This window comes from Thunnus thynnus, chromosome 12, assembly GCF_963924715.1.
Source record: "Thunnus thynnus chromosome 12, fThuThy2.1, whole genome shotgun sequence".
Classification (NCBI taxonomy): domain Eukaryota; kingdom Metazoa; phylum Chordata; class Actinopteri; order Scombriformes; family Scombridae; genus Thunnus; species Thunnus thynnus.
Window position 1 is genome coordinate 3,054,603 of NC_089528.1, and position 23,549 is coordinate 3,078,151.

Below are 23,549 nucleotides of genomic sequence, written 5' to 3' on the forward strand. Positions count from 1 at the left end.
ATGAGCACTTGGACAAACATTAGCATGATAAGAACTACCTGAAATGACAGAAACCACCTTTGGGAAAAATTTATTTGACGTGTACTTTGATTTTTTAGTTTGGCTCATGTCCCATCCACTGACATGGAGGGGGCGGGACTTATAACCTATACTGCAGCCAGCCACCAGGGGGCGATCAAGATGTTTTGGCTTCATGTCTGGGGAGTTGTCATGACATCCATCTTTATATACAGTTTATGGTTCTGACACAAAGCGAGCATGTAGGCTGGTGTTACGGAGTTATGTCCCCATGGGCCAGTTACTTTTGGAGGGACAGGTCAATGGTCTGGAAGTTGCACAAGTGGTACGATTTATATTATTTTCCCCCATCAACTCATTCTGTTGCTCGTAACTTGCACTTTTCATAAAAGATAAAAAAAGTGTTTGTTTTTTTTTAGGTTATTATTAGTAATTATACATATTCAGCAGGCAACATATATGGTTATTTATGAAGTTAAAGAATGTGACACCACAACATTACATTTATGTGTGTTTGTGTTTGACATGGGACCAACTGTTATGGAGAGCTCTTGTCCTAAGCTATGATGTGAGCAAAGTCAACAACTGTCAAATATGGGAAAAATATTTTCACCCATATAACAATTAGATATTTAAAATCTGATTACACAAGTGTGTTTATCATCCCCTTAAACTGCTCAGTGTACTCTCAATTAAGTATAAACTTCCAGTTCTAGGAAAAGCACTAATATTTGCCATGCAGCTTCATACAAATCTACACCCCAGTTGTAGCTCTTCAGGATTAGGGTTGTAAAAAGATATATCTACTAAATATATCAAATATCTAGTATAGCCGAACTAGTAATTACACTGCATGTAGATGATATGTGTTAAATAAAGTAAAGATGTTGGTTTATATCAGATATTTTAGCCAAAACAGGAGTTGAGCGTGTCAACCACTCACAATACAATAGACCCACAAGGAAGAAGAGTACAGCTTCTGTGCTCCTGAGTCCTGAATGACAGAAAAAAAACATGATACACGCACAAAAGATACTTCCAACTGCAATAAATGAGTTTGAGAGTTGTGCTAAGTGTCACGAAAAAAATGGAAAATTTGTGTCCATGTACATGAAGCTATTTCATGAACTGGTGTGAGACTGGGTTGACTCCTATGAAATCAAAATTAGCACATCAATTAGCTCAGAGTGTTTTTGGCTAAAGCAGATATGAGGGCTGACTTTGCTCAGTTCAGTGAGAACAATTCATGCTGGCCACGTCCACACCATCTGCAGCCAAACCATTATGGTGATCTGACTGGACTGGGCTGGGCAGCCAGTGAACAGTTGGCCTCACAAATGTGAAAGAAGCCAGTGTCACAGGGTGGGGGTGGCATGTCTGTTTATTAGAAAATCAAAAAGACAAGCAGTTGTGCAGATGAGATTTACTTGGACGACTTCCCAGTGACCTCAGGGTCGTGGCATTAGTCCAGGAAACAGAGTGAAAAGCCCTGCATTAGCACTGATTCACTGCACTGTACAAGTCAAAGTGCACATTATTGAGATTGCTTTCTAGTACTTCTGCTGTTTTTGTTGGGTAGTTTATGATGGAGCGGGACAGAACAGAGACGTGGATGACATGTGACAAAGGGCCGGGGCTGGATTGACGCCTGCAGTACCACTGGTACATGTTACGTTCCTTACACAACTGAAGCACCAAAATTCCCCTGGAAGCTACCAAATAATCTTTGTTTATCACTGACATCTACAGAAATGTCATTTCAAGAAATTAAATTTGACAGCTGTCAAGATTGTTCTTGTTTTAACTTTTTAACAGAGTCAAAAACAGCTGGGATTCTAACCAAAAGACTTTCAAGATGTGTCATCATGAGAACTTTCTTTGTTGCTGAAGTGAAGCTCTCACAAAAACCTGCATAATATATTATTTGAGAGATAAGTACAAACTGATTTAGTATTTTTTAAATCAGCTTCATAGACTAAATACTGTTGGGAGCTCGCTGTCCAAGACCAAAGCAATCACAGATGAATTTTCAGATTGTTCATGTTGACAGGGTCAGAGTAGAAAGGGTCATCCCTTTCTACCTGATGGAAACAAGGTCACATTAACATGTGATCTGTATCAGGATACATTATTGAAATTGAAATTTATTTCAGCCTGCAACCAATAACAGAGACAATTAGGTTGTGTGTGTGTGTGTGTGTGTGTGTGTGTGTGTGTGTGTGTGTGTGCGCGCATAAAAATACAGTTACTCAAATACCACAGCTGGAAACAACACAATAACATGACAAAGATTTCTACAGTCTGAAAAAGGTGTAGACTGAAACTACATCATATTTTTCCGACCCTTTATACAACACATCCTATTTGGCTTCAAGAAGAAACATCGAACAAAAAGTGCCAATGTTCCTTTCTGATCATTCATTTTTATATTGGTTCAGTAAATTATTTTTAAACATTTTGTTAATGTTCCTCACTATACCTGTTCCATAAATTCACCCCTTTGACTTAAATACAGTGATTTCTTTGCATTAGTCCTCACAATCAGTTCATACATGCAAATGTTGCTCTCATTTTCTCAAATCATATTGAACTTTTCTCATTTTAAAGGGGAGATATTGAAGGAAGGGAGATTTCCATTTCTGTTTTGATTATAAAGCAAGTCCAGGTCTTAAATAAATACTGTGAAAGTATCAAAATGCTCAGTTCATGCAGAAATGCACACAGCCCGTACTCAGAAGCTGTGCCTTTGAATGAGCCATTTGGACTTCTGTAAGGTTGTGATTTCACAACTATATGCTCAGAGTTTGCCTCCATTGCCTCAGAGGTGCAGCTCGCCCCTCCTGAAAGAAACAAAATGTTTATTTATGTTATTTACCTAGTTTATGTGCACTTGTTTCATTTCAACTCAGTGTGAGAGTGTCTTCTCTGTTTTGAGGTGATTTACGGTGGCTCTAGTTTCTCTCCTCTCCTCTGCTCTCTGTGTGCTACAATCTGTTACCTGTGGTTGACCTGTGGGCTTGCGTCACTCAGAAAACAGTTTAGCCAATCAGAAGAGAAAGGCATTGAGCAGACACAAAACAACCCCTTTCAGGCTAAGTGAGACAGAGGCTGCATCCGTGGCTTGTACAGCAGCAACTAGGTGCTTTTTGACCATGAAAACATGCAAATGTTTGAAAATAGGCCACAAAAATATTAAGCTGGGAAAGTGGCATGATATGACCTTTCAAACAACTTTATGATACTTTCAGGTAATAGTTCATTTTTAACTGAAACATTTTAAAGCCGACCAAAGCTTTGAATTTTAGAGTCTTAAATTTGACAAACGGTGAATTTGTTGGTTCCTAGTAAGTGGTTTATTTACAATTCTTATGGCTCTCCACAATGAAAATTGTATTTGTATGTTATTTCCCCATACTTCTATGTAATAAGTTATATATAAATCAAGCTTCATTGTCTTCCTCTTCTTTTTGGGTGAAGGGGTTGGAGGGCTAGGGGTAGCCATGGGAGAGGTTGAGGTACAGGGTGCCACAGAAGATGTGCCTGAGGTGGAGGGGCTGGGCTCTGTGGTGTCAGCACACATTGTGGGCTTGATGATCTCCTGAAAGAAAACAAATGAGAAGAAATGATATGCCAGAACTGGGTGATATGGCTATTTGTTCCATATAATATGTAATAACTATGTTCACAATATATTTCTGCAAAAAAAAAAAAATAATAATAATAATAAGACACTGGTTTGTCAATTGCAACATCACATTGACTAACCATGTATCCATTCTCATATCAAAATATCAATAATCAATAAAATCCCATGCTACATAGCATTTTTAAAACAATTACCATTGCATCACCTGGAAATGTGATTGTAGCTAATCTACAATCGAGCATATCATAGAAGTAAGGGAAAAAAAAGAAAATAGAATTACCGTAGTTTTAATTTCTTTTTCATATTTTTTCATGTATGAAAAGACTCAAAATGAACGCTGTAAGCAGACTACTTGATTACTATTAAGTGAATTATTTAAACAGCATTTTTATAGGAATGACTCTATCCCAAGCTTTTTGATAAGTGGTTTATCACTGTAACCGTGATCACTATAAGCAGTTTCCACTGTAAACAAATGTCATATTTTGGAAACCTCACAGATAAACAATAATGGCCCTAATACTGAGCTTTTCAGTTCCATTTTTAATAATGTATATTATCTATATAATGACATCTAATCATGTGGCATTTGCATGAACACCAGGTATGAATATGCATTCTTGTTATCTTGATTCGTCTGCATTGTGATCTAAATATGCAAATTAAGTAGGCAAAGCTGACATACTTCCTAATTGGCTCAGTAGGCCGTTACCATCTATCAGTAAGCTGGATCACTGCAAGGAGGATAAAAATGAATCCACATCCATCACAGACTCAGTCCAACTCACCTCACACTGGGAGGAAGCACAGTACATGGCAGGAAACAGTACTAAAACTATGTTTAAATAGTTTGCCATAATTTTGTCATTAAAAAAGCAATTATGGTACAGAAAATGTATTTACACACATGTATTAACATTAAAATTATGACATTAATGCTAGTTTTACAGTGGCAATGGATCGGCGTTGACGTTAGTGTTAACTTAGCTTACTGCTATTGTTACTGCACTGCATGACATTAGCTTTTACGATGGATGTTCCAAATTCTTAACAGTAACGTTACTAGTGTTAAGGTCGGCTTTACTAGGTTACCATCATCTATTAGATTAGTCACTGGTTTGCAAAGTTGAGCCTGTTTTATGCAGTGATGTCATCAAAGATTACCCTTACTATCTGCACCAGCTGCCAGCTCTTGTTTGTTGTGTTCTAAGTTGTCAATGTTGATATAACTGAACTGACTCAGAGGTCAATTTAGTTATTGTATTTTAACTTGTACTTCTATGTATGAGTCATCTCTGTACACTGAAACAGTGATGTGTGTCATGGTTGTGTCACCTGGTTGACGTCCATACATCCAAGTAGTAGTATACTAAATAAAATTTATTTACAAAATAGCCACATCAAACTGAAAAAAGGCACTAGCTGCTACTTTTCAGATGAAGGTGTAAAAATACTAGCTAGCCTACTCATGTAAGTTCAATTTTATGACGTTTTTTTTTTTTCAATGTTGTTATATCAAGGGTTTGTTGTGTCAGTAAACCATAATGCAGGTCAATCAATGTTTGCTTATATTTACCTCCATTATTCTTACTTATGTTTTCATAGCTGAAATTCTCAGCTTGCATAACCTTTGCAAGCTGAGAATCATGACGTCATCAACGTGCAGCGTACAGGTGGCGTTGGGTGGAAGTGAGCAGCTGTCCGGAGCGGTGGTGGAAGTGGAGGCAGAAAGGAGCAGGAAGAACCTGGCTTTATTGTCAGTTCGGCCAGGGCTGAAGAAGTCTGCGCTCTGTTGTAGTAGGCGGCGTTGTGACGTCATCAGTGCGTGTTGGCCCGGCGGCGGCCCGGAAGAGCGGGAGGATTTGAGCTGCCGGCGAGAGAGTTAATGGAAGTAGAGTCTGCATAGAGTTGGAAAGTTTGTCTTTATCATCGTTTCGTAGGAGTGAGATGACTCCGTCTCCTTGAGAGCTCGCCGGAGGTGAGCAAACATCCGGTTGAAGATGTTAATCGCTTGGAAAAGAGCTGCGTCCGAGTGGGCCATTGCGTGGATGCGTGTGGAGCGTCTGGATCCCAGCTGATCAGAAGCGCGGTGTCTGGAGGAGAAGGGTTCCATGTGGATGTGGTGGTGAAGGAGATATCACGTTGGTATTGCTGGATCTAGTCGTGGGCGGTATGTTGCCGAGGAACGTGGATCACGGAGCATGGGCGGGAGGTAAGCATTTGCGATGCAAGCGTGTTGTAGGTTGCGTGAGAACTGAGACGAACGGGAGAGAAAGGGGTTAGACACGCTTATATATAATATATAGTATATGCAAAAATATATAGGTATGCATGGATGATTGAATCAGTGAGGCGCAGGTGATTGAATTTAGTGAGAGAGAGGGGCGTGGTCTTGTTCCTGAACCTTTATTACAATAATAACTCCATATATTGTACCTAAGTTGTGTTTGGTATACAGATGACACATCACCAAACAGAACATACGTGTTATTCAAAAAACATTCCATGTGAAAATGTTGGAAGCTGCATTAGTTGCATAATTTTTTCAGCAAATACAGAGATGGAGGCAAACCTAATCAGCTGATTTTCTCCTCCCATAATGAAGAAGTCGAGGTCAAGCTGATGGGAAGGAGTCATCTCTTTTGTGACTTGTGCAAATCTTCTCAGAAAGGATCATAACTTCTCCATGCTTTTTCCATCTGTCAGCCAAAACCCCTGAAGCCCTCTTGTGCTGTACATGATCTATGAATAACAGACACATTCTAACAGTATGTCTATATGTCACTCACAACGTACAGTGCAATTGTACAACTGTGTTGCACCAAGGGTAGGGAGTGAACGAATAAATTGGTGCATGTGTGTACTTGTGGGTGTTTGAGATTGTCAATGAGTCTACTGGTGTCTCCATAGCTTCATCCTTTCTTATAGTGCTATGCCAGCATCAAAAGGCTATTAACAAGATCATAAATATAAATAACAATGATTACACTGCCGGACCAAAAATATTACCTGACACTGCAGTTTATGTCTATAAAAATAAAACGCTGGTACAGCCAATGATACGCCTTGTAGTCCTCCTTCTCTTTTCTTCTGATCAAACACAAAACAGTACATAAAATAAATATTATAATATCTATTTTAATGTAACTCTGAATGCATTGACCTCCATCTCTGTTGTACAGGAACAGATAAATACAATGACTTACATATTTATTGAACTACCAGGGAATAGGAGTGAAGAGGGAAAACTAAACAAAATACGTAATTACAACTAAAATGGATGAATGAATGCATTGATGAATAGGTCAATTAAATTAACAAATTATTGCCAACAGAATGAATGAATGTTATCAGTCAAAAACGCAATGAAGGACCTAGACTCCAACTACAGCCAATAAAAATTTAATTTTTGAATAGCTCTTGTATCCACTGTGAGACAGAAGGTTTTCCTACTGTTTCAGTGGTGATAAAGGCTTGATGATGGGCAAACTTCCTGGAAAGCGCAGAGCAAGGCGAACAAACTCAGTGATCCTCGTGTCACCAGAGTAACAGCCACATGAGATGGCTGCTGCAGGTTCAGTGAAACAACTATGGTTCACTGCTTCTCATGAGAATGAATCCAGTCTCACACTACCTGAGGCCATGTAGTGGACAACCACAGCAGGGAGATGTCCCATTCTCAGGGCAGCGGCAGGCTGGTGAGTTAGATACAAGGAGCTCTACACTAATGGGTAATCAGAAGAGTCCTTGGAAAAGTCTTTAAAAAAATTTAACTACATGATAAAAATAGATGATAACAAAAATAATAGATTATTCAAATGGCAACTGGTGTGTCTTGGCTTGTGGCTTAGGCATCTTAGCAGTCTTTTGCTTTTTTTCTGGAGCTTTCAGCTCTCAGTCAGAGTAAAAAGGACAACGCCCAAAATGCATGGACAGCTATCACAGCTGAGAGAAAACAGAAGAAACAAAAATGGTCAACAAGCCAGCGAGCAAGCCAAAAAGAAGAAGAAGAGCCCTGACACAGAGTTGTCAAGGTTTTCTAGTCTAGGATGCGTGTTTTGAATGAAAAAGGATCCTTGGTCCTCTTTCAAGGGAATGCATTACTAATTAATTCCTTTATGTGGGGAGAAAAACTGATCCTCAAATAAAAGGGAGATAATTTTATTCCTATTGAATATTTGAAGACTATACTTTGAATATTTGAAGATTTTACGCGCCTGCATATTGAATACTCACTCATTCTGTCGTCAATGTTAACACATCATGAGAACCAGTGAGAAAACAATTTGACGTTGCAATATGGATTAACCACATAAACATACAGACTAAAATCAATAAACCTTCATTTCCAACTTCAAACCATGGCTAAATAATACACTTACACTGGTTAATATCAAATAAATCAAATGCAATAATATGTGTGACTTAAAATTAACAAATTTTGAAGCACAGTTTGAATTTCATAATATAAAAAATAATTAATAGTTCTAAAACACAGTAAAAGTTAACATGGGTTAGACAAGTCAAGAATTTACACATTTAATAGCATTTTCTGACAAATTCAGACACTTAGTGTGCATTAAAAAAAGAGGAGAGTGAACAACTCAAAGGAATGTGGCTTCTACTAAAATTTATGATGACACCTCATAGTTGACAGTGAAAAGCAGTCAGAACAGAACAAAGTCTTCAACTTTACTCACCTCATTTGGTTTGGAGCTATAAGGATCATACTATGCAAAATGAGCAACATTTATTATTTACTTTTTTTATTTTCATACAGCCTAAATATGTATACTTCTCATTTAATTCTACGAACATCTAGATCTGAATCTAACCTATATAACCAATCTAATTTTAAGCTTCCCACAATGCACTGTAAACTGCAGTTATGTTGGGAACTGAAATTGTGTAATAGTACAGGTGACTTACTGACCTTCAAGAACTAAAATTTCAAGTTTTGTTAAACGTACAATATGTAATTTCAGCCGCTAGGGGTCTCTCAATCAAAACAATAACAAAAGACGGAGTATGATGACGGTGTGAAGTAGCAAGGGATCATGGGAGTTGTTGTCTTCATTGTTAAACAACCAGCTTCTCCGGGAGAGGATTACTCCAGTGTTCATCGTTCAGGATGTTTTTACCGGGAGACGAATTATCCGCAGAGGTCTTCTCTTCTCCAAAACAAACGGACCCGGTGATTACAGGTAAAAACACTGAATAAAGCAGTTTCACCTATAAAATCAGTGTTTCTCCGACGATGTTCGGCAACCACCGGACGTCCGGTACGGGCTGTTAGCTGAGCTGCTGTTAACACTTGTTCGGTTTATTTCTCTTATAACTTTATATGCAGACGTTCGGCAGGTTTCTACCGGGAGCCGAATTATCTGGTCTGGAGAGGTCTCCTCCTCTCCAAAAACAAACAGACACGCAGATTAAAATCGCTAAAAACACTAATTAAAGCTATTTCTTCTTAAAATCTGTGTTTCTCCGACGATGTTCGGCGAACACCGGACATCTGGTACGGGCTGTTAGCTGAGCTGCTGCTAAGACTTGTTCTGCCAATGCTGCTAACATTTGCCCAGTTTATTTCTCATAACTTAAGATCCAGACGTCCATTGACTAAAATCCTTCATCCGGCTAAACTATATAGTTAAAAACGTGCCTTAAAACTGAAGTCAACTAATAACAGTTTCTGTGGAACAACCACAACGCCGATGCATTATCTTGTATGTGTGTAAGTTACTCTTTGGTAGACGCCATTGTAGCGGACAAACACAGCGCCGACGTATGCATCTTGTGCACTATACTCTTTGGTAGAGAGATTATTAAAATTACTGATTTCTCCGGGTTTGAAAATTGTTGGAAACATTTGGGATAATGTAAGTACACAACTCAACAAAATATATAACATAAGTCTAGTTGTTTTTAGACATTTTAATGCAGAATAATTACATATTATAGCTAAGTAACATCTAAACAGTTAAACTGTTACATATGATAACAATCAGTGAGAATGTCTAATATCTTTTTGATCCATCCTTTTTTGACATTAATTATGCAGAAAGACTGCTCATCCTGAAACATTTGCAGAACAAAAACATTTTAAAAATCGGGTTAAACATACATACAAAGTCCCTTGACACCTGGCACTAAAGAGAGATAGTGAAAAAGCTCCAGAAGAGCTATTGAAAATGCTGTCTGAGGCTTATCTGTTGTTGCAGGCCAGAGCCCATACTTGAGCAGAGTGCAGGCTTCTGGTTCACACACACACACAGATTGACTCTGAAGTCGCACAGCTGGCCTACCAAGGGAAAGAGAGAGGCATAAAGGTTACTTTAGGTTTTTGGGTTTTTTTACAATCATTAAATTAGCATCAACAATTAAGTGCAGCTAAATGACCTGTGTATCATCAAGTGATTTTGTAGGAATATATATCATAGTACTAAACCATTCAACAATACATCATAAAATTACATGTACTGCTTCTAAATAATTTCTATAGACCACAATATATACTGTAAGGAATTCATTTTAATCATACAAAGAAATATGAAATAAATTTTTATAAACAAATCTGTGTTCACAAAAGAAAAGTAAAGAAAGTAAGAAAAGAAAAATAGAAACCAAAAGAAACCCAATTATGCCTAGTTTAGCCTATCAACTCTTAAAAAAATCAAAATTAGTCAAACTGCCTTAACTAAATACATGACTATAAATCATCATTAAGTACTTATATTCCATTTCTCAGGTAGGTGCAAAGAATTTCTCTGTCGTCTTGACACAGTTAAACAAAACACACCAGTGCTGCTGTTTTCAACACACCTAGCCTATATTCAGCATGTTCTTTGAAAATAACGTAAAGTGGATGGTGCTGAGGATTCTCAAAAAACTCATCAATCAGCTCTAAACAGGCAAGGATAAAGGCTGGAAAAAAGTAAAGAAATATATCAAATAGATATTGTCCTAACTGCAGGAATTTTCCACACCTAAATAATGTTTCAAGTTTAAATATAACTGGAAAACGTAGCAGTCTGGGCTCGAGTACCACACAGTTTGGAATGGTGGTCACACCTCCTCTGCTCTAGTGCTCTGAGGGGCCCTGGAGGGCTCCGTTGTTAGTCCTGTGCTCAGCTCTCTCCTATTCATGCTGACACCTGTTAAGACCTCTAATGTCTAGGGGAACACAAGGGGTAACATAACTAGTTTACCAAAAAAAAAATGGCAAGAAAAGGCTGCTGAAACACCTTCAAAATGTAACAAGGAATACCATTTATTGACAAAAAAAAGGATGATTAACAGAGATAAACTGACTGAAGTCGCAGCAGAAAAGGAAGCAAATAAGGCATCAGTGTCTCCAAGGCCAAAACAACAAACAAAAACCCAACACTAACTAGAAAAAAAAGTCTCACTTGGTCCACAGAATTGAAAAGAAAGACAATTTTAAGCTCCCTGGCATGACTGCATCCCGCGACATGAAGAGAACGTTGTGACATTTGTGGATGACACCACCATCATCAGCCAGATTTCAAACAACGATGAGAGTTCATATCAGGAGGAAATCAACAATCTTACAGAATGGTGCACAGAGAGCAACCTACTGCTCAATTTCAACAAAACCAAGGAGCTGATTGTTGATTTTAGACATCAGTGGAGCAGGTGGACAGTTTTAAGTTCCTGGGTATCAGCATCACAGAGAGCCTTTCACGGACGTCACACATCTCCACCCTAGTAAAAAAATAAAAAGCTCAGACACAACTGTACTTCTTAATGAAACTTAAGAAGGCAAAATTCTTGTCCCAAGTTCCTGTTAACTTTACAAAGGAGCAATAGAAAGCATCCTGACTGGAAATCTTGAATCTTGTCCTCTGACTTGACGGGTTGTGCAGCAGAGCTCCGACATATGTCTGGAACTGGTGGTGAATCCAGTAGTGGGAGGGTTACTTACTATTTATCAATGATACAGTCTGTATCCTCCAGACATCTGTGGCTCCAGATTTTCCTTTTTTGTTCTTTTGATTATAGTATAATTGTACAAAGTAATGATGCCTTTCTCTCTTTTTATCAACATTGTTTAGCCATCTTACTTGAATATATTGGAATAGTCAATGGACAAAACGTACTGGGGGTTCCATGAGCATGTACAGTATGAGCATTCAAGTCACGGGTTCTGGCCGTCTAGACAGGCAAATTAAAATGTGTAGTGTGAATTATCACAATGTGTAAGATCAATAAAAACTCAGTGTCTGTCCAGCTTTATTCAAACTACACTGGACCCCACCAACGCAGCCTCTTGAGCTGTCTTATAATCAGGCCAAAGACCTTTATTGCATATTGTGCCCCCACTTTCTCTCCATTTCTCCATCTAACAGAAAGCTAAAAAGCAAAAAAGATATCCAGATGCAGTACAAATCACATGTTAATACTGGTTAGAAAAGTGGTGTAAGAGTCTCATTATCCCCGTATTGCAAACAGGGCTGGATTACCAGCCCCAGACCTTCAGGTGTTCTGTGTGTCAGTTTGTTTTTGGTCATTCGGTTGACTGTTTAGTATTGCACAGTTTAGTATATATTGATATTGCACGAGTAGATTGACCGTTTTGTAGTGTGCAGTCTACTGGAAGCAGTGTTGATTGTTAAGTCAGAGGGCAGCAGGAAAGAAAGACCTGCAGTATCTCTCCTTTACACACCACAAATGAAGCAGACTGTCACTGAAGGAGCTGCCTAGTGCTGCTAGAATGTCCTACATGGGGTGGGACATGTTCTCTATCAGGGATGATAGCTTAGCCATCATTCTTCTTTCTTCTACCACCTCCACTGGATTTAGGGGGCATCCCAGGACAGAGCTGGCCTTCTAACCAGTCTGTTAAGTCTCTTCCTGTCAGCAATTGAGATGCTGCCCCTGCAGAAGACTCCGTAGAGGATGGCTGATGCCAACATAGATTCAAAAAAGGTCCTCAGGAGCACCTCCTGCACTCCAAAAGGCCTGAGTCTCCTCAGCAGATAGAGTCTGCTCTGTCCTTTCTTATACAGTGCATTTGTGTTGTCCATCCAGTCCAGTTTATTATTCAGGTAAATACCCAAGTACTTGTAAGATTTCACCATCTCAATGTCCATTCCTTGGATGTTCAATGGTACAGGCGGAGAGTGTTTGTACCTGCATAAGTCCACCACCAGCTCTTTGGGTTTCCCTGCACTGATCTGGAGGCGGTTCTGCTGGTACTAATCCACAAAGCCCTGGGTCAGTTGTCAGATCATTCACCCACTTTTGGTCTCCCACAGGCTGGGAGTTGGGTTCCTTGTAACCAGATATGGTTTTAAGGCCCATCCAGACTCTGCTGATGTTGTTCCACTGCAATTGATCCTCCATCTTCCTCCTGTAGCTGTTTTTTCCCTCCCTTACCCTCCTCCTCAGCTCTCTGCACATTCTTCAGCTCCTCCTTATTTCCTGACTTAAAGGCCCTCTTTTTTTCCTTGAGGAGAGCCTTTATGTCAGGAGTAATCCAGGGTTTGTTGTTGGAAAAACACCGTACAGTCCTGGTGGGTACAGTGTTCTCTACACAGAAGTTGATATAGTCTGTTATACAGTGTGTTAGGCTATCAATGTCCTTCCCATGAGCATCACAAAAAACTTCCACCTAGTTGAATGAGAACAGTCCTTCAAAGCCTCATCAGCCTTGTTGGACCATCTTTTCACTGTGCGCGTGACAGCTGCCTGCCTGTGTATGAGAGGTTTGTACACAGGCAGGAGGAGCAGGAGGTTTAAGGGGTGCTTTAAGTTCAGAACCTTCATAAATATCTCTCCAGAATGTATGCATGCTCTGAAATGGTCCTCTGATAAAACAATCAAGTCTGGATTCAGTAAATGTTTGCACAGGGAAAATACACCAAATGAAGAAATTCAGTAACCATTCACAACAGGAGGAAAGCTGCTGAACAGGGATGCTAAAAATAAACACATCACCTATACTGAAGATATTGTTTTTTTTTACAGGAGACCATGCAAATTAAGATTTAGCACGATCCAAAAAAAACTTCATACCAGCAAGGCAGACAGGGAATGCAGAGGCTTTTCTATTCTAGTATCTCATCGTTCCAATTATTAAGAGACTGTAGGGCACAGGGTGCAGCCCGCTGGATTATATTCATCAAGCAGGTTGTGCATGTAAGCACATGGAGAGGCTGTTTGCTCTCAGGCTTCTTTTACAGTTGTTTTTTCTTTTGCTACACAAACTATTTATGGTAAAATTAAGTGAATCTAGACTTTCATCTTTAATAGGGCAGAGATTTTGAATAGCTTTTGGCATGGAATGACCATATGTGCAGGATGTAGGTATAGTTGACCTGAGGCATAACTGAACTAAGCTGCTCAGGGCCTCCAGTCTACAAATAACAAGTGTGAAGCCATTTGTTCATACATTGTCATTTTGTTAAATTAAAGATAATTTATATAGTAGCCTAAAAAGGCTTGGGCAGACCCTGAGTCAGTGGGTTTACATGCACTTAAGGAACTGGGTTTCAGTCAGCTTTCTCCAATAAGACGATTTCATAACTGTCATGTAAATGAGAAACCTGAATTCCAAAATTGGTGTAGGGGATTGGAGAAATCGGATTCCGTATAGGTACCTAGGTTTCTGTTCCAACTCTGAAGATGCTGCTGACTTTTTTTGGTGTGTGTTTGTTGATCACTAATACAGTGAAAATCAGCATGCCACGCTCCCAAAATAAGGTTGGACGTAGACCAGAAATTGGATAGCTGATCTGCTGCATGTGTATGCTGATTTACAAGAACCAGGTTACTACAGTGCGTGTAAACACCTTCTCTGATTACCTGCATAACCTGGTTTCTCTGAGTAATCTGCTTACAGTCTAGGCATATTTTAAGATTTGCTGCTTTGAATAATAATTAGTGTTTGATTTTTCTACAAAAATAGAATATGCAAGTATATGCATTGTAATATGCAAATATTGTTAAGTTCAATTGTTCAGTGCAGGACATATTGATGTCTCCTACTTCACTGAAAAGTCAATTATCACTGTACAGTGCTGCTTGAAAGTTTGTGAACCCTTTAGAATTTGCTCAATTTCTGCATAAATATGACCTAAAATGTGATCAGATGTCCATTCAAGTCCTAAAACTAGATAAAGAGACATCAGTTAAACAAATGAGACAAAAACCTTACACTTGTTTGTTTATTTATTGAGGAAAATGATCCGATGTTACATATTTGTGTGTGGCAATAGTATGTGAACCTCTAGGATTATCAGTTCATTTGAAGGAGAAATTAGAGTTGGGTGTTTCAATCAATGGGATGACAATCAAGTGTGAGTCTGGGAGGCCCTGCCTTGCTTAAAGAAGAGGAATCTGCGTCTTCACTATCGAAGTCTGAGCTTCACAACACAGGTTTGTGGAAGTGTATCATGGCTCAAACAAAGGAGATTTATGAGGACCTTAGAAGAAGAGTTGTTGATGCTCACCAAGCTGGAAAGGGTTACAAGACCATTTCTGAAGAGTTTGAACGCCACCAGTCAACTGTCAGGAAGATCATATACAAATTGAAGACATCCAACACCATTGTTGCCCTCCCCAGGAGTGGTCAAACAGCAAAATCACACCAAGAGCAGGCGTGTAATACTCCGGGAGGCCACAATGGACCCCACAATGTATATGATCTGTCAGGAAGATCATATACAAATTGAAGACCTCCAACACCATTGTTGCCCTCCCCAGGAGTGGTCAAACAGCAAAATCACACCAAGAGCAGGCGTGTAATACTCCGGGAGGCCACAATGGACCCCAGGGTAATCTCTAGGAAACTAAAGGTCTCTCTTGCAGTGGCTACAGTCAGTATTTATGAGTCCACCATCAGGAGAACATTGAACATCAATGGTGTGCATGGCAGAGTTGCAAAGAAAAAAGCCTGTTCTCTCCAAAAACTCTCGGTTCACTCAAGACCACACGGATAAGCCAGAAGGTGATTGGAACAATGTTCTGTGGATGGATGAGACCAAAATCAAACTTTTTGGCTTGAATTAGAAGTGTTCTGTTTGGCAAAGGACAAACACTGCATTCCAGCATAAGAGCCTTAACCCATCTGTGAAACATGATGGTGGTAGTATCATGGTTTTGGCTGCTTTGCTACTTCTGAACCAGGACAGCTTGCAATCATTGAAGGAGTTATGAGTTCTGATTTGTATCAGCACATTGTATAAGAAAATGCCAAGGTATCCGTCTGTGAACTGAAGCTCAACAGAAAGTGGGTCATGCAGTAAGACAACGACCCTAAACACAAGTTGTTCTGCCAAAGAATGGTTAGAGCAGAGGAAAGGAAGAGTCAAAGTCCTGACCTTAATCCTATAGAAATGCTATGAAAGGACCTGAAGCAGGCAGTTCATGCAGAGAAGCCCACCAACATCCTTGAGTTGAGACTTTTCTGTAAGGAGGAAGGGGCTAAAATTCCTCCAAGCTGATGTGCAGTTACTGGAAATGTTTGGTTGAAGTTATTGCTGGAAAAGGGGGTCACACCAGTTACTGAAAGCAAGGGTTTGCATACTTTTGCCTCACACAAATATGTAAGATTGGATCATTTTCCTCAATAAATAAATGAATTGTGTGATTTGTTTTATTAGGTTCACTTTATCTAGTTATAGGACTTGTGTAAATATCCGAACACATTTTAGATCATATTCATGCAGAAATACAGAAAATTCTAAAGGGTTCACAAACTTTCAAGCAGCACTGTATCTGCACTGGAGGCTTCAAGTTTCCACATTCGACTTGTGTAAGTTGCATGTACTGGACAACGATTGGCTCCAAACTGGTTGTGATGTCAAATCAGCGGATGAATGCGAAAACAAACTCTGCACGTACATCATTCTGCACAATGAAGAGCTGAACATCCAACTGAAGGAACAAGAAGCAAAATAGAGCTTTGAGTGGGGTTCAGTGCATGTAAACACACTGAATATGAGTAACCACTGGTTTCTAATTGTCTGTAGTGCTTGCATGTAAAACTCCACAACAGAGGGCAGAAAGGAAAGATCATTAACATGTAGCAATTCATCCTTGTTTTTAATATTCTACTGAAGCACTGACTATTAGTGAAAATAAGATAAATTCACTCTGTGAGGAAAAGCTGTGCTCTCTTACTACAGAGACTGTAGCCTCAAACCACGCTCAGTCTTAATGCGAAGACAAAAATTAATACATTTGAAAAAAATCTGAAGTGGTATCTTGCTTCACTAATACTCTTAAAATAAATGAACCATTTTTCCAACATAAGGTCAGGGGTAGAAATCAGATTACTGACCTTATGCATGTCAACATGGATTTCAGTACCCAGGTTGCTACAGTGCATATGCTATAAATATGTTGTTTTTCTTGTGTTCCTGTTAGCATACTGAGTGAAAAGGTTATACAGTGTCTGATCATCATCTCACATCTAATTACCTGTGTTAAAAGGCCTCTTTCAAAAAAGGAAACAACTGCCAACTTTGTCAACTTTTTTCCTGGTAGCCTAGTGGTTAATATTCATACCATGTAATGCAATGTCTGTGGTGTGATTTCAGCTGGGGACCATATACATATAGTGCCAGTCAAAAGTTTGGACACACGTTCTTATTCAAGTGAATGGGGAAGTGTGTCCAGACTTTTGACTGGTACTGTATATATACAGTAGTGCGCAAAAGTTTTAGATTCTTATCCATTATGCAATACCATCAGGGAGGTGTCTGATCGGCCTTAAATTTATTCTGCAGCATGACAACAAGCCCAAACATCCAGCCAGATTCATAAAGAACTATTTTCATCAACAAGAAGAAAGGACTCCTTCAGCAGATGGTTTGGCCCCCTCAGAGCCCTAATCTCAACATCATGGAGTCAGTCTGGAATTACATGAAGAGACAGAAGTAACTGAAGCACCTAAATCCACAGAAGGACTGTGGCAACTTCTCCAAGATGCTTGATTTCATTCAGGTTTATTCTGATTACTGTTTGTTTGTATACACACTATAATGTGGTGTATTTAATGCACAGCAATTTACAGGGCATTGTTTTGTGATATAGGCTCTCTGCAGCAGCAAATCAATGGATGAGTGCAAACCATAGACTGTAAAAAATATGGATGTAGCCACCGTGATGTCACCCAATGGTTTCTGAAATGCTGTTTTGAAGCTCAAAGTAGGCAGCCCCGGCTGTCGCCTTCTTGGCAGTGCCTCACTCCTCACTCCTAACTCCCAGCTAATCCAAAATGGGCAAAAAGGTGGAGCTGAGTCAGGCCGAATGAAGCCTAGTTGCTGAAACGAGCCACCTAGCAGCTAGCAACCTGTCACTAAAAGTGGCCATGTCCTTAATTATGCATATCTTTACAGCTTGATAAAATGTAAATTGGTGAGTTATAAAAAAAATTCACCCCCCATACAGTTGTCATGAAAGGGCAATTTAGCTACAGACACCAACACCGTTTTTTGTACCAGGCTGTCAACATGTTTATTTCTGCTGTAAATTTGGGGGTCTATGGGGTCACTTTTGGAGTCAGCCTCAAGTGGTCATTTTAGAAACTGCAGTTTTTGGCACTTCTGCATTGGCTTCATTTTTTAGCGCCGGAGGTTTCTGCTTGGTTCAAACAGCCAACAGACCTTGTTCAGTCACTAAATAGTGAAGTCAAACCCTGTTTGATAGTGATCATAATGAGCCTTTTGATAATGCCTGCATACTGTGTAACTGCACTACCAGGTCTGAGCCTAACTCCACGCACTGCATAATTTTGAAAAATGCTAAAAAAAAAACATGCAAGGGGCTGAGGGGAAGAGTTGCAAAAACATTGCAACGACATTCAAACGGGCCAGAAGTCATTGTGCATGTTGTCTTGTAGCTCTCCAGTTGTCTGTTCCTGCGGTTATCAACTGGTAAAATCTTTTTTAAAACATTAAATCGCGGTGTAACCGGAGCTGTTACTGAACCTGTGCGACCACAGCTCTGCAGCACTACTCCACAGCTCTGCTCCACAGAGAGGACAGGCAGTTTCCGTGGAGCTCCGGTTACACCGTGATTAAACGTTTTTAAACAAGATCTTACCAGCTGATAACTGCAAGAACAGAAAGCTGGAGAGTTGAAGAGCTGCAGGGCAAGATGCAAGGAGGAATTCTGATGTTTTTGTGGCTGCCAGCAGCTTTTCTTTTTTTGCAGATGGACAGACCCCCTTCAGCAGGCCAGCACAGCTGTAGCTGCTGTTAATTCCTGAAACCAAATCTGTCTCTGTCTATCAGCATATATTTGAAAATGAGCACAGGGCTGGGTGTTATCATTCTGCCATTTATATTAATTTCATGACGTAGAGGATTCCCAAGCGGTTGACTCTACGTCAGCAATGGCCCTGCCTTTTCAAGACTGATTTTAAACAGCAAATGACAGGTTGAGCCTTGTTCTTATAAATTTGGTGTCGATGTCAATATTAACTAAAGCATCGATGTGTTTCATCACAGTACAGTCATGTAATTTAGTTTACAGCTCAAAAAACATGTTTTAGTTCACAGTACTTATTTAAAGGCATTACTGGAGTAGCTTTGAACTGATGTGGTCACATGGGGTTTGTTTCATGGTGTAAGAAAATTATCATTTGGATGTGCCTTGGTGGTGGACTAATAAAAAGACAGAACTTATGTTTCAAATAGATCTTAAAGACCTAAACAGAGCTTCAGGCTACAGCACAAGCGAGTGTCCTTCCTGGAGCAACTTGCAAAAGCTGAGAGAAAGCTGGTTGGTAGAGGTATGCAGTCCAGATGGCTGTCAATGAACATGTGTTTGTTTATCTAATCATTAGGGCCACTTCAGGCTGTGTTTTCTACCTGAAGCACCCTGTAGACTCTCCAAATGAAGAAAATTAAATTCATATGACTTTTTTGTAAATTAGTCAATCAACAAAAAAGTCATAAACCACCTCAAGTACCTCTTTTCTTGCCTCTCAGCAGATGCAGTAATAGTGCATTGCCCTCTTTCATTCTAATAAATAAACCTGTTTTTATGAAACAGTAGCTGTTCAAGAAAAGTATTCCAAGATTCAAAATTGGCAAAAAATCACATTCTCACCTTGGGTCCCTGGCTTTTGAGTCTCCATGGCAACAAACATCACTGCATCTAATCATCTGTCACTGCCAGGCAAGCCGTGCTGTGTATCTCTGTGTGTGTGCACATGTACCTATCTCTTTGCATATATGTGTAAGGTATTGTTTGGGTGTGTTGGATGTGAGTGATGATGACTTGGTGAAGAGTTGTGGCTGTTGCTGCTGACATGCCCGGCACACTGGGGAGTAATTGTGATCGGTCCTTCAGTAGCAGAGCAAGGGCATCAGGTGAGGACAGGAGGCTTTAATAGACAGGATGAGATGAGAAGTGAGTCCAGCAGCTGAGGCCTCTGCCTCAGACGCTTGCGCAATCAAGACTGACAGGTGGTGATGGCTGTCATAGAGTCAGGAGGAGGAGAATGGAAATGTCTTGATTGGTCTGGCTGTGTGCCAGTGCAAATGCATGTTCTGCTAAGTTCTCTCGTATCAGGGGTGTCTAAACTTCTGTCCTCATGTTGATTTGTGAAGATGTTCTCATGCAAGCACTTACTGGATAGACACATGGATGTCTGTTGGGTTAGTGTCTGAGCTGGATTCTGCTCAGCTGTCAGGAGGCAGCGGCTATCAAGGAATTACAATGAGAACATTGTCATTTTCCTACCTGAGTGTCAGGAAACATGAGAGTGTGTGAGAGGTGCAGCGCTTCGGGGAATTAAAGTTTGCACTGCTCAAACCTGTAAAAGGAAAGTAATATTATGTTCTTCTGGAACAGGCTGTACAGCAGGATTCAAGCAAACTTCAATCAAATGGGGTATAGTTATCTGTAAATATACATTGAAGCAAATTATTCAATTTTTTTTATTCTACGCAACTAAACAAACAATAAATTAATAGATTATGCAATTAATCTCCTTTCTTGAACTCATTTGCCAGTTTGTATTATTTGGCTTGTGTGAAAGCTATCATTCGAACTTTGGTGCAGACTAAACCACACAGAGACCAACTAAAAACTACAGGATTTTCAGATAGTAAGTAGATATGTGATAAAACTAAACCATTCTCTTCTCTTGGTAGCTGTCAAGTATTCAGTGTCTATAATAGAGTTGTGAAGTGGCAGGAGCTATTTTGGGTGACCCTGGTTCCAGAAATAAAAATCATATTCATTTTTCCCATAGGTAGTGGCTGTGTCTGAAATAAAATAAATGTACAAATAAATAAATACAAATAAAATGTGTAATGGATCCACTATATAGTGTCCACAATAATTTCACATTACAATGAAAAAAATAATGTCAATGGCATGAAGCAAGCAGCGTAAGTCATTTCACTTTTAATTTCTGGGTCACTTTTTAGTGAATTCAGCAACTATGGCACCGTGTTTTAATTACAAATTCAACAACAAAGCATTTATAATTCATTACTGTCCACCATGCCAAAAAAAACAGTAGAAGCTTGAGCAGTGGATGTTTAAGTCACATGCTTCATGTATGTCATGAAGTCTGTTTCTATTGCACTTTGCTTTTATTGATACACCAACTTTTCAACCTTTCAACCAAGTGTGAGAACCTTTTTTCAATATTTCAATATTTTAACAGAAAACAGGTGGATAGAAACCTACATTCAAACAATATACCCTCTCACGCAATATCTCTGCCTAAAGGCCATCTCCTGGCAACCCCTAACAGGTTAGGAAAACTCTGGAGATCTCCTAAATACTGACTGAGATAAGAGTCATTTATTAAGAAATTTGATAAAATGCTTTTACTCCTAAAAGTAGAACCAAAAATGTGTTAAACTTTTGGCCAGTAAGGAGTGATTTCCTAGTCTGAGAAGCTTGCTAAATACAGCCCTAGAGCTAAAGGATAAGGATTGGATAATACTGACTCAGCCTGACCCAAAAGCCATATTTTAGCTATATCTTATTTATTATTGACCATTGGCTACCCTGTATTGTTCTCCATTCACACTTGGCATTGTGTATTTACTTATTGCAGCTGAAAACACATGGACTGCCACACTCAGAGAGAGGAAAAGAACATTTCTGTAATAAATAGGATTTAAAACTAACCGAACCCAAACATGACCTAATGCCTCAGACCCAACCAGAAACCTAATACTTGTCAGGACCCATTGAGGTTAGAGTGGGTAATGGCACTTTAGCCTGGTGTTGTGCTCATTGACAGCTATTCTGTTTTGACATTGGTAGAAACCTAATGGAAGAAATGACAACTCTTAAATCAACGTATTTCTTCTCTTTTCTCTTTTCTCCTTTTTCTCCTCAGTCTAGATGAGAGTCATTTACTGCTTCAAGCAACCACTAGCTGGCAGAGTGGGATGGAGAGATTTTTTGCCACTGATTAGTAAGAGCAAAGCAAAACTAAATAGCCTTCATTCCCAAACAGAAATCAGCTAATGGAACCATGATATTAGTCTAAATAATGAAGTGAAATCAAGCTAATAAGGGTCCCCCAAGGAGACATATTTAGTATATTTAATCAAATGTGGTGAGAAGATTATAAATTTGGCTTTAGAAGGTTTATTTTTTAACAGCAGAAAGCACCCTTTATTGGCTTTCATTTCTGTTCAAATATAAGTGGAAATAGTACACTCTACTGCAATGTGCAGGATTTGGATTTGGATAACCACTGAAGTAAAACAAACCAAGATGATCTTATTTTCACTGAAAAGGATTAAAGAGAGCATTGTAATTTCAGCCAGAAAACTCCCATACCTCTCAGATACCTAAAGAAAGATGTTGTATGTTGAATTTCCTTCCTTTATGTGTTATAAAACGTCTACTATAACTGATTTATTTTTTTCTTAGCTTCATCCTATTGGTTTCCGTCTGGAACAACCCATTTTCCCCCTCAGAGATCAATAAAGTTTCATCTTATATCCCAATGTCCAATCGGAGCCCTCACAGTAAAAGCCGCCTCCATCCACACTATGAATCCTGTGATGCTGGCAGATGTTTCAGCTAGCAGTTGGTAGATTTTAACTGCAGCCATGGCAGTGAGTCTTCCTCTTTATCAAACTGAACGGCTCCCCTGGAAGACATGTCTACATTTATTCATTAACTGACAGGTTATGAAATTTCTTACATGCTCATCAGGAGATGACACTGGCCTGTCACTCCTTATTTACTGTGAATGAACTAGCATGAATGGGATGAATGTGCTACTTTTGTTCTGGATTTTTAAGGTAGGTGGGAAAGCCATGAGAGATTACACAGTAATTGTACGAGGGTGAGCAACAACATATTGCAAAATGCCATTATGGTGATGAAAATATGAGGCAGAAAGCTAAGGACAAGAGCTTGTTAAAAATGAACATAAAAACTACAATGCAATGACAAGGACTATTTAGGTGAGTGTCCCTGAGCAAATACAGTGTTGTAGTGATCCCAAAGTTTCCAAACACATGATGAAAAGATTACAGTTATCCCATTAACATTAATTCCAAAATGAAAGTCTTTATTGTCACTTTCTGCTTCATGTACTAAATACATTTATTCATTTTTCAAAAATCCATGCCCAATTTACAGCCAACATTAGTTCTGAAATGCTCAATAGTCAGGTTTCCATCCAAACGTAGCACAGATTTCAAAAAAATCAGCAAAAGAAAATTCAAATTGGTGAACATTTCCATCCACTGCCGTTTTATGAATATTAGGAGTTGAGTTATCGAGATAAACAAACAGTGCCATGGGATGAAACAGGGTTGCAGCTTGGGCCCAACCATTTTTAACGTATATATAAATACATTTGCAGAACAACTGCAAACATCCACAGCTCCTGGTGTGACTCTGCAGGACACAGAGGTCAAAT

General features: G+C 39.3%; 2 long non-coding RNA genes across 2 annotated transcripts in view; one reads left to right on the forward strand and one right to left on the reverse strand.

The window, feature by feature from the left end:
• Positions 1 to 1,381: 1,381 nt before the first annotated feature.
• LOC137193597 (uncharacterized) lies at positions 1,382 to 6,764 on the reverse strand. Its single transcript, XR_010930856.1, has 3 exons — positions 6,674 to 6,764; positions 6,237 to 6,406; positions 1,382 to 3,616 (listed from the first exon to the last, which is right to left on the reverse strand). It is a non-coding gene; the product is annotated as an uncharacterized lncRNA (long non-coding RNA).
• Positions 5,932 to 23,549, forward strand: part of LOC137193596 (uncharacterized) — a 37,844-nt gene continuing 20,226 nt past the window's right edge. Inside the window, exon 1 of the long non-coding RNA XR_010930855.1 lies at positions 5,932 to 8,868. This is a non-coding gene — a long non-coding RNA (uncharacterized lncRNA). The remainder of the gene's footprint in view (positions 8,869 to 23,549) is intronic.